This window comes from Mustela nivalis, assembly GCF_964662115.1.
Source record: "Mustela nivalis genome assembly, chromosome: 9".
NCBI lineage: Eukaryota > Metazoa > Chordata > Mammalia > Carnivora > Mustelidae > Mustela > Mustela nivalis.
In genome coordinates, this window is record NC_139028.1 from 20,501,147 (window position 1) to 20,513,232 (window position 12,086).

Genomic DNA, 12,086 nt, shown 5'->3' on the forward strand with positions numbered 1-12,086 from the left:
GTGTAATCACAAGGTAGGGATGGCCCTTCCGGAATGAAGCAAAAAGCTGAGTTTGCCTCTGGGATCCCAGTCATTCCCATTTTCCCCTGAGCCCTCTGCCCCTCCAAACCTATTCCCTAGAAAGGGCCAGGCTATGTCTGTGGTTCCCAGACACAGACACACCGTGGGGTGCTGCCTCCTGATGAAGATCCACCAGTAAGGAGAAGGGCAACAGGTTTTCATAAAGCTAATGGACTCAATTTAATTCTGAAGTTGTCCTTTCTGTTTGGCTTGTGGTTTTACATTCGTATGTGTGTGCGCATATGGACACCGTAACTACTGAACCTTTCCTGGTCCTCAGGACTCTTTCTGTTCCAGGGGAGGGACTTCAAGTATTACTGCACACCTAGAGGTATGCTGGCTCGGGGAACCAGGAAGAGCAGAAGGAAAGCCAGAAAGTCAGGTCCCTCTCACTTTCTCATCTCTGCACCGTGCTTTTTTCTCTCTAAATGTGGGCTTCCTCCCTGGGTCAGGCTCACAGGAGGAATGAGCTCTGGGTCGGCAGGACCAAAGGCTGCTCTGGGCTTATATTATCTTTGCTTAGGATCTCAGAGGAAGAATCTTCATGCCCCCTCTGCCCGCACGCATGAAATCCAGGGCAGAGCTCCAACTGGCCCACCATGGGATAGATATACATATATTCTAAGGCCAATCCCTGGGGCCAGGGATGTCCAGGTCTGAGTCATGGGATTACTCCCAAGGACCAGGCAACAGTACTGTCCTGCTGCCCCAGTAGAACAGGGGTATGGCCGATGCCCTAAAGGAAGTAGGGACATAGTAACCAAAAAAGAGGGGTCAGGAGTGCAGTGCAGTCAAATAGGCATCTGCCACAGCGGGCAAAATAAGCATCATAATGTCAGTTCTCCAGCCACACTGCAAAAGTGCTCCTGGAAGTCTCAGGAACGACCTGGTCAAATAAATACTGAGTCTCCAGAAAATGTCAAAGGACAGTTTGGCCGTGTCTGTCTGTCAGGATGTTCCATTACTTTAACCACAGTGCTAAGGTGCTACTGGAGGCCCTTAGCAGCCCGCCTGGAAAAGAGAGCAGTTACAGAAGACCGGAAAGCCTATCTGTGACATCAGAACATACTGGCAACTCTTCCAGGCCATTTCAGACATTCTGCACTGAGAACCAAGGTGTAAGTCTAGAAAGTTCTCACAGCCATAGTGTTATGAGTGTAAAGCCAGTGGCAATTTCTCTACAGAAGGAACTTCCCGGGGGGCCCAAGATGTCATGGACACTCAATCAGGTGAGCTTGAACGCAGTTCCAGACTGTCTGGCGCCTAAGCAGAATGGCTTTCCCTTAGCCCCACACACTCCGCACACCTGACTTGTCCAGTGAATTGATCAGAAGGATGGTCACAACATACTTTGGTTTGCTTTGGTGATTTTTATCCTTTATTATTTAGCTGTTTAAACCCATTGTCTCCAGAAGTCCCCCAGATTAAGAAACTGCCCTGAAACAGGCCTGACTTTGAAGTAGAGACACTTCTTACAGGTTGTTTGGCTTTGAGCAAAAACTCTTTGGCCTCTCTGATCCCCAGTTCCTTCATCTGTAAAAGGTACCTTCAGAAATGGTCCTTGAGCCACCCACCCCCCCAGACAGCCAGAGAGATTCTAAGATCATTTGATAAGCTTTGCTGGGCACTCACTCAGCGTCAGGCAAGGTGTGAAGGGAGGAGGATGAAGACAGGACCTCATCCTGGCTGGGGAGACACATGCCCAACGGGTGTGAGTCAAAGGACAGTGCACACATCACAAGACAGGAATGACCCAAGGGCTATGGTCATTTAAGAGGAAGAAGGCACTGCTTCAAGCTGTGCGGAGGACACATCAGGAGGAGGAGAAGATGTCTATTCTGGTCTGAAAGGACAGATGACACCCTGTGAGGAAGGCGGAGCATTTTCCACAGAGGGGATGGGCCAAGCAGAGGTCTAGAAACAAGATTACTAGGAGTGGGTAGGCTCCTTCCTCTGAATCTGGAGAGGGCCCAGCTGGAAGGGTCCTCCCTTCTGAACCATCTGCTTCTTCTTCTACCACAGCTCAACCTTCTCCACTGTGCAGTCATGGGTGAAAATGCCTGGACACAGCCAAAGGGTGGCATGGGAGACAGGTTACCTCAGGACCTGTCCCTTTAGAATCTATGACACCCTCAGCAGGACCATCCATGATCTGTCCCACGCCAGCACTTCCCCTTATCTGCCTCTCCAGCTTGGCCAAGGTTCAGTGCAGCTAATTAGCAGCAATTGGCTCAGCTCTCCCAGCCCCACCCCTGCCAAATGCTGAGGCTTCCTTTCCCTCCTGCAGGGAAGGCACAGAAGGTAGCAGAGGCAGGGGGCAAGAGAAAGGAAGCAGCAGCTCTGGGAGTTGACTGAGGCAGATAAAAGGGAGGGAATGGAGGGATTTGGGAACTAAACACTGAGTCATTAGGCTGGGCAAGCTGAAGGCCTCCCTAGATCCTTCTCGGACTGGGTCTCCTTTGTAGCACACAGCCCATTCCCACAGTTTCTCATTAGTTTAGTCTCCAAACAACCTGGGACAGAGGTATTATTATTTTTTTATGTCTTTATTCTTTGGTCGACTCTGAGATCCACAAGGGAAGGGACCATGTCAGTCTCATCACTGCTTTGTATCCTCAGTGCTGTATATAGCACCCAGCATGGAGTTGGCATCCAATAAATAGTTGCCTAATGAATGGGTGGGTGGATGGATGGATGGATGGATGGGATAATGAATGGAAAGGCACATGGATGGATGGGTGGATGATGGATGGATGGATGGATGGATGGATGGATGGGTGGATGGATGGATGGGTGGGTGGGTGGGATAATGAGTGGAATGACACCTGGATGGATGGATGGATGGATGGATGGATGGATGGATGGATGGATGGGATAATGAATAGAAAGGCACATGGATGGATGGATGGATGGATGGATGGATGGATGGATGGATGGGATAATGAGTGGAATGGCACCTGGATGGATGGATGGATGGATGGATGGATGGATGGATGGAATAATGAATAGACAGGCACATGGATGGATGGGTGGATGGATGGATGGATGGATGGATGGGTGGATGGATGGGATAATGAATAGAAAGGCACATGGATGGATGGATGATGGATGGATGGATGGATGGATGGATGGATGGATGGAATAATGAATAGAAAGGCACATGGATGGATGGATGGATGGATGGATGGATGGAATAATGAATAGAAAGGCACATGGATGGATGGATGATGGATGGATGGATGGATGGGATAATGAATAGAAAGGCACATGGATGGATGGATGGATGGATGGGATAATGAATAGAAAGGCACATGGATGGATAGATGGATGGATGGATGGATGGTATAATGAATGGACAGGCACCTGATGGATGGATGGATGGATGGATGGATGAATGGGTGGGTGGATGGATGGATGGGATAATGAATGGAAAGGCACATGGATGGATGGGTGGATGATGAATGGATGGGCGGATGGATGATGAATTACCCCATTTTATGGAGTAAGAAACTGAGAAATAGAAGGGGAAAAAGACGACTTACCCAAGACCAATTTGACTGCTAGCAGCAGATCAGCACTAAGCCCCCAGTTCACTGGCGCCCCAGCCGGCATGCTTCCCAAAACCCCAAACTGCTCTGTCTTCATGGGTTTCTTGAACTTGCTGAGCCAAGAAAGGCCACCTTCTGAAGCTGATTCCAATCCTTCTTCTGGCAGCTACTGCCAAGTCAGCTCCACAAAAAGCAGGATCCCTCAAAGCTCTGTGACCATGGACTATCATTCTGGAAAAACCTGACCAAGAAAAGTGGAAAGGGAGAGGTAGATGATGGCATCCAGAGTTTGAGCCCCCTCAGAGGAACTGAGAACCAGCGGTATAAGGTGCACAGTGCGGAACCTGGAATCACACAGACAGTTAATATCCCAGCTCCTTCCCTTCTGTAAGCCTCTGCTCTGGCTACCCACCAGGCAGCCACCCTCCCCACTGCAGTGCCCTCCCTCCTTCTCTCAGTCTCAGTGAACTGACTTCTAACCTCTCCAAGCCTGTCTCCCAGACGATACCAGCCACACACCGGTCTCTGAAGGCTAAATCACTGATGAGGCAAAATCCTGGCCTTGTTGCAGTCCCCTGGTCCTACCGAGACTCCCTGCCTCCTCACTCCCCCGAAACCCCAAGCTCCAGCATCAATACACACTCCTTTCCAGCCCTTCCATGTCCCAATCTGGAGATCTTCTCACTGCAGCCTCCCTTCTCCAGCTCAGACTCTACCCACCGTCTAAGGATCTGGCACTTTTCCTTCACACCAGCTCCGTCCCTGCCTCTGCCCCAGAGTGAAACAAGGCCCTTCCTCCTTCAGCTCATGTGCTTTCACTTCAGAACCTTCTAGTTCCAGGGTCATTTCTTAGTCTCCACATGAAACTTCTCCCCACGTTGAGCTCTGGCCCTTCCCAAGAGGCCACCATCAGACTTTCCACATAGAACCTGGGGCGGCCATCTGGCTCCCACCATACCCATCCCTTCCATCCTGCTGGTTTCCTAAAATCCCCAGAACAGACAGGGGGTCCTTCATCTCAGATTCAGACACTTTGGGGTCTGTAGGGACACATGCACGTCTTATAGGAAAAGGGTCCAGAGTTGGAAAATTCCCTGACACCAGCAAACTTGAGATTCACTGCCTGGAAGTCCCATTTCCCTTTCCACCTCTGGCAGGACTGACATCTCAGGTTCAATGCTTCCAACTCCGTGTGAATTTTGCCCTTTCAAAGCCCACTTGACAAGATTCCTCCTGCCACAGACTTTTGGTCCCTTCCCCCTGGTCCTGGCTCAACACAAGGCATTGCTTCATTGTGCCTCGGGGGCCTTAGTATGCAAGCCTTGAGCAAGCCTCGAGCAGCTACCATCCTTCCTCCCTCCAAAATAGAGCCTTCCCATAGGTGACCCTCCAGGGCCCTGGGGGTCTCCTTGATGAGGACAGAGGTGATCCCCAAGGAAGGGGATACACACAGTGGGTGCTGCATTAGAGGTGAGAGGGTATCTTGTTACAACAGGTAGAACTAGAACCCTGGTGAAAGTACAGATTCCATAGAAATTTGGAGAAACATCTTAGAGACCCCAGGAGACCATTCGATGCAACCAATAATTCAAAAACCCACGTCAGTAGCACATTCACGGTACCCAACGCTGGAGGTACATAGACAGACACAGCCCACTGAAATGGTGCTCATGTGAGTCCCACTTTTCAGAGGAGGCAACTGGGGCCAGAGGGGTTCATGGCTTGTCTAAGGTCAAACAGTTGGTAAGTAAAGGAGAGAAATGATGTAAGACCCAAGCACCCTATCTTCTTAGGTTGGGCTGAGAATTCATGACATATGCCCCTGTCCAAGGACCCCAAATGGGACTGTACAGCCCCTGCCTCCAGCTCCGGAAGTGATTCGTGACTGGGAGGGCTGCCTGAGAGTGGGCAGACACTGGAGTTACCAAGTCTGTGTTTTGCCTGAGGCACCCAGAGGAGTGTGGGAGAGAAGCAGGAAACCACAGCTTGTGCATGCAAATGAGGTAGCTGCATAATTAATCATCATCAAACAGTTTCATTAAGAGATGGAGCTTTGTGGCTGTTTGTCTTGGGGAAAAAAAAAACACTGAAACAGCAGGAAGGGATGAGAGAAGAGAGGCTCGGACTGTTCAGGTCCAACTCAGAAACTAATAATTCTGGCCCACTGGGGGAGGTCAAGGGTCTAGGGAAGGGGCAAGCACTGTTAGGAAAGGAGGCTGATGGCCCCAGGATGCCGTTAGCCCCCAAGTCTTAGACTTGGGGTCCCTGGAAGTAATCACATCTGTCCTGGATGGGGACAGTGCCCTTCAGCTATCACCAAGAACCACACCGGCCACCTCCCCCCAGGCCTCTTCCAGAAGCCAAAGTTTAGGGTAAGAAGGTAGGTGTCTCCAGACTGAGCTCAGGGACCCATCCCAGAGCAGCAGAGTGAGATGTGTTCTGGAACTAGATTCCTAGCTTCTGAGCAGGAAATTCCCCAGGGAGGAAGCAGATGCCCTATACACATCCAGGACTCAAATCTCAGTCTCCAAAATGGTCTCAAAGCTGTGTGGGACAGAGAGAAGCCACTTGGAGAATCCAAACCCAGGGTCCTCTTCATTCCTAAATCTCCACCTACCTCCTACCCCATGCCCCAATACCTCCTCTCTTACTCTAAAATAGAAAGAAGAAGGCAGGAGAATGGGGAGATCCTTGTCAAGCCTTTTGGGAGCTAATGCCACAAGCCTGGAGCCTCCCTAGGCACCCCTCTGTGGAGTGAAGCCCCCAGTTGTCCTGGACCAGGGAGGTCACCCTTCAGAAGAAATCCTACCAACTCTTCAAGATCTGGCCCTGCTTTCCAGCCACATCCGTGTCCTTGCATTCCCGCAGCAATCATAGCCTCTCCACTTCCATGCGGTTCCCTCTGCTGAAATGGCCTTCCTACTCTCTGGGTTACCTGCCCAGAGAACTCCTCCTTATCTATCAGGGCCCACTTCAGATGTCCCCTCCTCTGTAAAGACTTCCCTGACTCCCATATCTTACCAGGTGAGGTATTTTCTTCCCCGTGCTGGGCATAATTTGTGTTGTAATTATTTGTTTACCTGACAGACTCCAGCTGGAAAATGATAAGCTCTTTGAGGACAAAGACCATATCTCTCTTCATCTCTGTTATCACTAAGACCTGAGCTGCACTTTAAAAAGTTTGTCACTTGAGTGGTGTGTGGGTGGCTCAGTGGGTTAAGCCTCCGCCTTCGGCTCAGGTCATGATCTCAGGGTCCTGAGATGGAGCTCTGCATCAGGCTCTCTGCTCAGCAGAGAGCCTGCTTCTCCTTCTCTCTCTCCCTGCCTACTTGTGGTCTTTCTTTCTGTGTGTCAAATAAATAAATAAAATCTTGAAAAAAAAAATTGTCAGTTGGATACATTTTGAGAACCAAGAAAGATCACAGATACTGATCTCATCTAGACACTAACTCTGGACAAATGTCTAAACCATCCAGAACAAGCTTATCTTCTTTCTGAAATTTACCCCAAATCCCTGAAATTGGGAAAGTGTGAAGCTGGGATAAGCTGGGTTTCCAGGGTCATGAGCCCAAGGATAAGCAACAGTTCCTGACAGGTAGATACCTTGGGTGGACGTCCAGGCCAGGCAACAGTAAAGGCCTAGTGTGTTGGGCCAGAGCCCACAGAGCTCGCTTCCTAAGTTGGGTGATGCCATGTGCCATGGGGTGTCGTCTGGGAAAGTGGCAGGGCTGAAGGGATTTCGGGGCCTCTGGACTCCCATGGCCTCAGCCTGGCAGAGAGTCTTCCCTCTTCCAGTGAGGAGCTTTTCCTACAACTCTGGAGCTCGGCCCCTAACCAGATGTAACCAAACAGCCCCAGCTCTGCTGCCCACTCAGATTCTCCTTCCCTCTCTTCTGCACACCTCCTGTCCCCTTTCCTCCAAACCTGTTGACACTTGGTGTCTTAAGTCTTCCCTGTGATGGCCAGAAGGGAGAAGATCCATTTTAAATTAACAGGGTTATCAGCAGTTAATCACCTGCGGTATCATTGTAATTGAAAAGAGAGAGAGAAGGGTTCCAGAGTGGCTCAGTGGATTGGGCTACTGCCTTCAGCTCAGGTCATGATCTCAGTGTCCTGGGATCCAGCCCCGCAGCAGGGAGCCTGCTTCCTCCTCTCTCTGTGCCTGACTCTCTGCTTACTTGTGATCTCTCTCTCTCTCTGTCAAATAAATAAATAAAATCTTTAAAAAAAAAAAAAAAAAAGAAAAGAAAAGAGAGAGAGAAAGGCTCATAAACATTCCAGCTGCCCAATCTCCCCACTGTCACTGGGGGCGGGGAAGGGGTGAGCAGGGTCCTGTCCCCTACACAGGGTGTGCAGACCATTGGCCTTCCTTGCTGTCAGTATCCCTCCATACGCTCCCACCTGCTTTCGCTGGGCACTCTGGTAGGGGAAAGCAGACCCAAGCCGAGCAGGATACCTACCCGACTGATGCCTCAGAGATGCGCAGAAATGCTCAGACACAGCCATAAAGATGCAGCGAGATTTATTTTACGCTGGAGGTGTGCAGGAAGGGGACACAGACCTGAGGTCTCGAGTCAACATTTTTAGTGATCTTTATCTCAAACTGTCCTCAGTTATTCTGCAATTAAGCATGGCTGGCACATGTCAGCAGTGTAGCTTGTTAGTCCCAAATTCACTGCCACCAGAGACACCACTGTTGGGGATCGTGTCCCCTCTTTTCCTCCCCACCTCCACCGGCCCCTACAAGGGCTGAAGGCATCATGGAGGCAGAGGGTCAACGGAGAGGAGGGTGCAGCAGGCCAAGCCCCTCCCTCAGGCTGGCCATGCGAATGCCAGCACCTACTCACTAGATCCTCAGGTGAAGACCCCACACCCTGAAGAGTCTTATCAGAGGAGGCCATCTCCTGCAGAAAACTTCCCAGAGGCCATCCCAACACTGACATCTCACAGAAGGAGCCCCAGACCACAGACTCCATGAAGAACCTGCCTGTGGGGGACCCAACCATCACAACAGTCCCCCATTCTCACCAAATTGTTCCCTATTCAGGATAAACCAGTGGGAGGGGCTAACCTGTGAGCCCAACGTCCCTCCACGCCTCTAGAAGCCTTCCCCCAGAAGCAAGCAGCAAGTGCCAGTGGCTTGTACTCCTTGGCCACGGCGCTGGCAGAGGCAGTGCTGGGATTCCAATATGGAGGCCAGGGTGCGGGCGCTGACAGGATAGGGGGCGAGCTCGAGCAGGAAGGGACCCGCCCAACAGCCTCGAGCCTCTGCAGCCCTGAGACAGCCTGCCACACCCCAGTCCACCCTCCCTGGACACGGTCCTCCAGCAAGGCTCTGGCTCCCCTGCCCTGGGCTAAGGCCTCCCCCTCCCTGTTCCTGACTTTCCTGAGCAGGATTCAGCCCCTGAGTAGCCGGAGAGGTTAGCAGACCCTTCACCTCCCACCCAGCCTTCTGGAGGCAACAGCAAAGAGCAAAGTGGGGAAGGACAGAGCACGTACAAAACCCAGAACCCACACATAATCCCGTATGTGTGCAAGTATGATTATGTGAAGTATACCAGACTTCCAGAAAAGCGCGTATGTCATTACATTTTTTTAATTGAGCATTTACCATATGGCAGGTGTCTAACAGCATAAGCCACATTGTATGAATGGAGAAACTGGGGTTCAGACACCCTAAGTAATATGTTCAAGGTCACATTGCTATTATATGATGAAGAAGGATATAAACCTCCGTAGTCTGTCTCTGAACTGCCTAAACCCTAAACCCCCCCATCACATGCTTTTCAAAGATTCCACCAACGTGGCAGTGGGGTAGGGAGGAGAGGATCGGGGAGCCAAGATATATTGAAACCTTCACCTCCCCACTCTGCGTGGGGAGGCCACTGCCCAGCACAGGACCAGCATCGTTCCTTCTCTCTTCTGCACCCCCAGCTGGGAGCAGGGGTCAGAGTCCTTCAGAGGATGAAGCCAACCCGCCAGCACAGACTCCGTGAACCAGTGTCCCCAGCCTCTGGACCCTGCTCTCACTACCCTCCCATCCGTGCTCCCAAGAGTGGAGGGACACAGCTAGGGCCGGGGAAGGAGAGACCTGGTCTAGTTCTCATTTCCCACCTGCAGGGCTGCTCCCAACCCCCCCTCCCGCTGAGTCTGCACTGTTCAAAGTCACCTTGCAAGTGCCTCCTGTGCCAGGGAAGACAGCCAGGGGAAGAGAAGCAGATGGGCGGCTGACATGGGCAGCGTGTCTACAGTGAGCAGAGGGGAGGGAGCAGGGGGGCTGATGCATAACCTGGAACCTGGTTTGGGGCAACGACCAGGCTGACGGAAGGGCCAGGGGGAAGCCCATAATCTTGGGCTGTCCCTGGAACTGGGTTCATCTGGAAAAGTCTGTGGGTCTGGTGGGCCCTAGATGCAGAACCTGGTACCTGAACAGAAGGGTAAAACTGGAGGGGGTGGGTCGGACACCTGCTGCCACCTGAGAGATGCGATATTCCTAGGAACCAGAGCTTCATTCAAAAAAACTTAACCAGTAACCCCTTCTCTTTCTTTCCTGAGAAAACAACCAGAGAGGGAACGGGGGAGCCCAGAGCCCGCTGCCCGCCCTCTCCCCACCCTGTGCACCCCCAGCCCCTGAGATTTGCCTTCTCTGCTTTGCTGCAGGCTCGGGACCGGCAGAGCTGTAGCGGCATAGAGCTGCCTTCAGATCACTCCCTGCCACTTGATGACCAGGAAAAATCACTTCACTTCTCTAAATAAAATGCCTAAGACAGAGCTGGCTCTCAACAAATGTTCATCTGCACTGCCTTTCCCTTCCCACCACTTCCCACTGGAGGGAAGCCCAGGGGTCTTGCGGAGGGCCAGGAGCGAAGAACCTCTCTCCCTTCCTGATGGCCGGGCCCAGGGCACGGAGGGACAGTGGATCCCCTCCAAGCTGACTTCCATTCCTAGCAGACTTGGGTAAGGAAGAGGGCCACACGGGGAACTGATGGATGCTACCGGAAATCCTGCAGAACGGGGGATGTTGCTACAGTGCGCTGGCTCGTTCTTGGGAACACACTGGAACATTCTTGGGAGAATACCAAGTCCTCCTGGGCACACACTAGAAGTCCATTCTTTGGTACTTGGAGCAACTTAAGCATTACTCGGAGCTCACTGGCAGTTACTAGAGTGTGCCTGGGATTTTGTGAGTGTTGGAGCCTTAACGAGGATTCTCTCAGAAAGACACTGGGGAATGATGAGAAAGCAATGGGAGTTGCTGGAGACATACTGGAAAGTTACTGCGGTCTAACAGGGAGCAAAAGCCCGTGTGTGGGCATTCCTAGAGGGCGCTGGGATTTTAGAGGGCCTAATGCCAACGGGGGACCTTTGGGGATAACTAGGCACTCCCTGTGGGGCACTCATGGGTTCCAGTAAGTGCTATAGCCAGGCTGCCCTTCTCTTGAAGAGGAGCATGGGTGCGTAGGGGTGCAGCCTGCCCCGGGGAGCCGGAGCAAGAAGACACGGTCCTGGGAAAGGGAGGAAGCAACTGACGCGTTGACTGAGTGACAAACACCAGCGTGTGCCTGCAGGTGTGGTGGCAGTCTCGTATGGAAAATCACCCCTGAAGAGGGGAGCAGCTCCCGGCCTGGCATCAGGCCCCCCAGACTCGGGCCCCAGGCCCTACCTCTACCCCCAAACTAAAGAGATGCTGGGGGCCCAGGGCAGGCAGGACTGTCGGCAGAAGGGCCCTCTTACAGCTGAGGCAGTGAGACTTAGTGGGGTATGCAGGGGCCTCGTCGACAGCAAAGCCTCCCAGCTCAGTCTCAGGAAGAGAAATGTAGGGACACACAGGCTGGACCTCTGATCCGTGAAAACCTCAGCTTCTCAGCCGGGGGCAGGGGGGCAACACCTGTTAGGAAATCTGGGCTCCTTGGGAAAAAGATTAAGGTCTGGCTAACTTATTGTCCTGTTCCCCACTTCCTACGCACTTTTCTGAGCCCTCCCCATCCTTCAAAGGCCAGACCCACCCTAGTCCTCCCCAGAAGCCTTGCCCATTTCCGGCGTCCCATGCTCCCTTGAATGGCGAGAGGTCTTCAGCAGGCCTTGACCTCTGACTTGATCTGTGCTCTTCCCTGGACATGGAAGGCTTCTCCCTAAGGCCCATGGTGATAAGGGGAGAGCAGTGGGACAAAAGAGCCACCCGGCCTTAGACCTGGTCCCAGCCCCATGTGTCAGGGCCAAGGCAGGAAGCCGCCGTGCTCTAGCTGGCAGGGAAGTTTTGCTCGGGAGAACACATCAGCTGCTGCTCCACTTCGGCGTATGGGCCCCGGGATGGCCGCATGCCCTGGAAAGCACCAGTGGTGCTGCTGGGTCAGAGGAGCTCAGACACTTCCCTCCACCCCAGCCTGGAGCAGCGAAGTCAACCCGAGCCAAAGCAGCAGCTGGGCATGCCCTGTCTGGAGGAAGCTTGCACACAGGCTGGACACAGGCAACTCACTC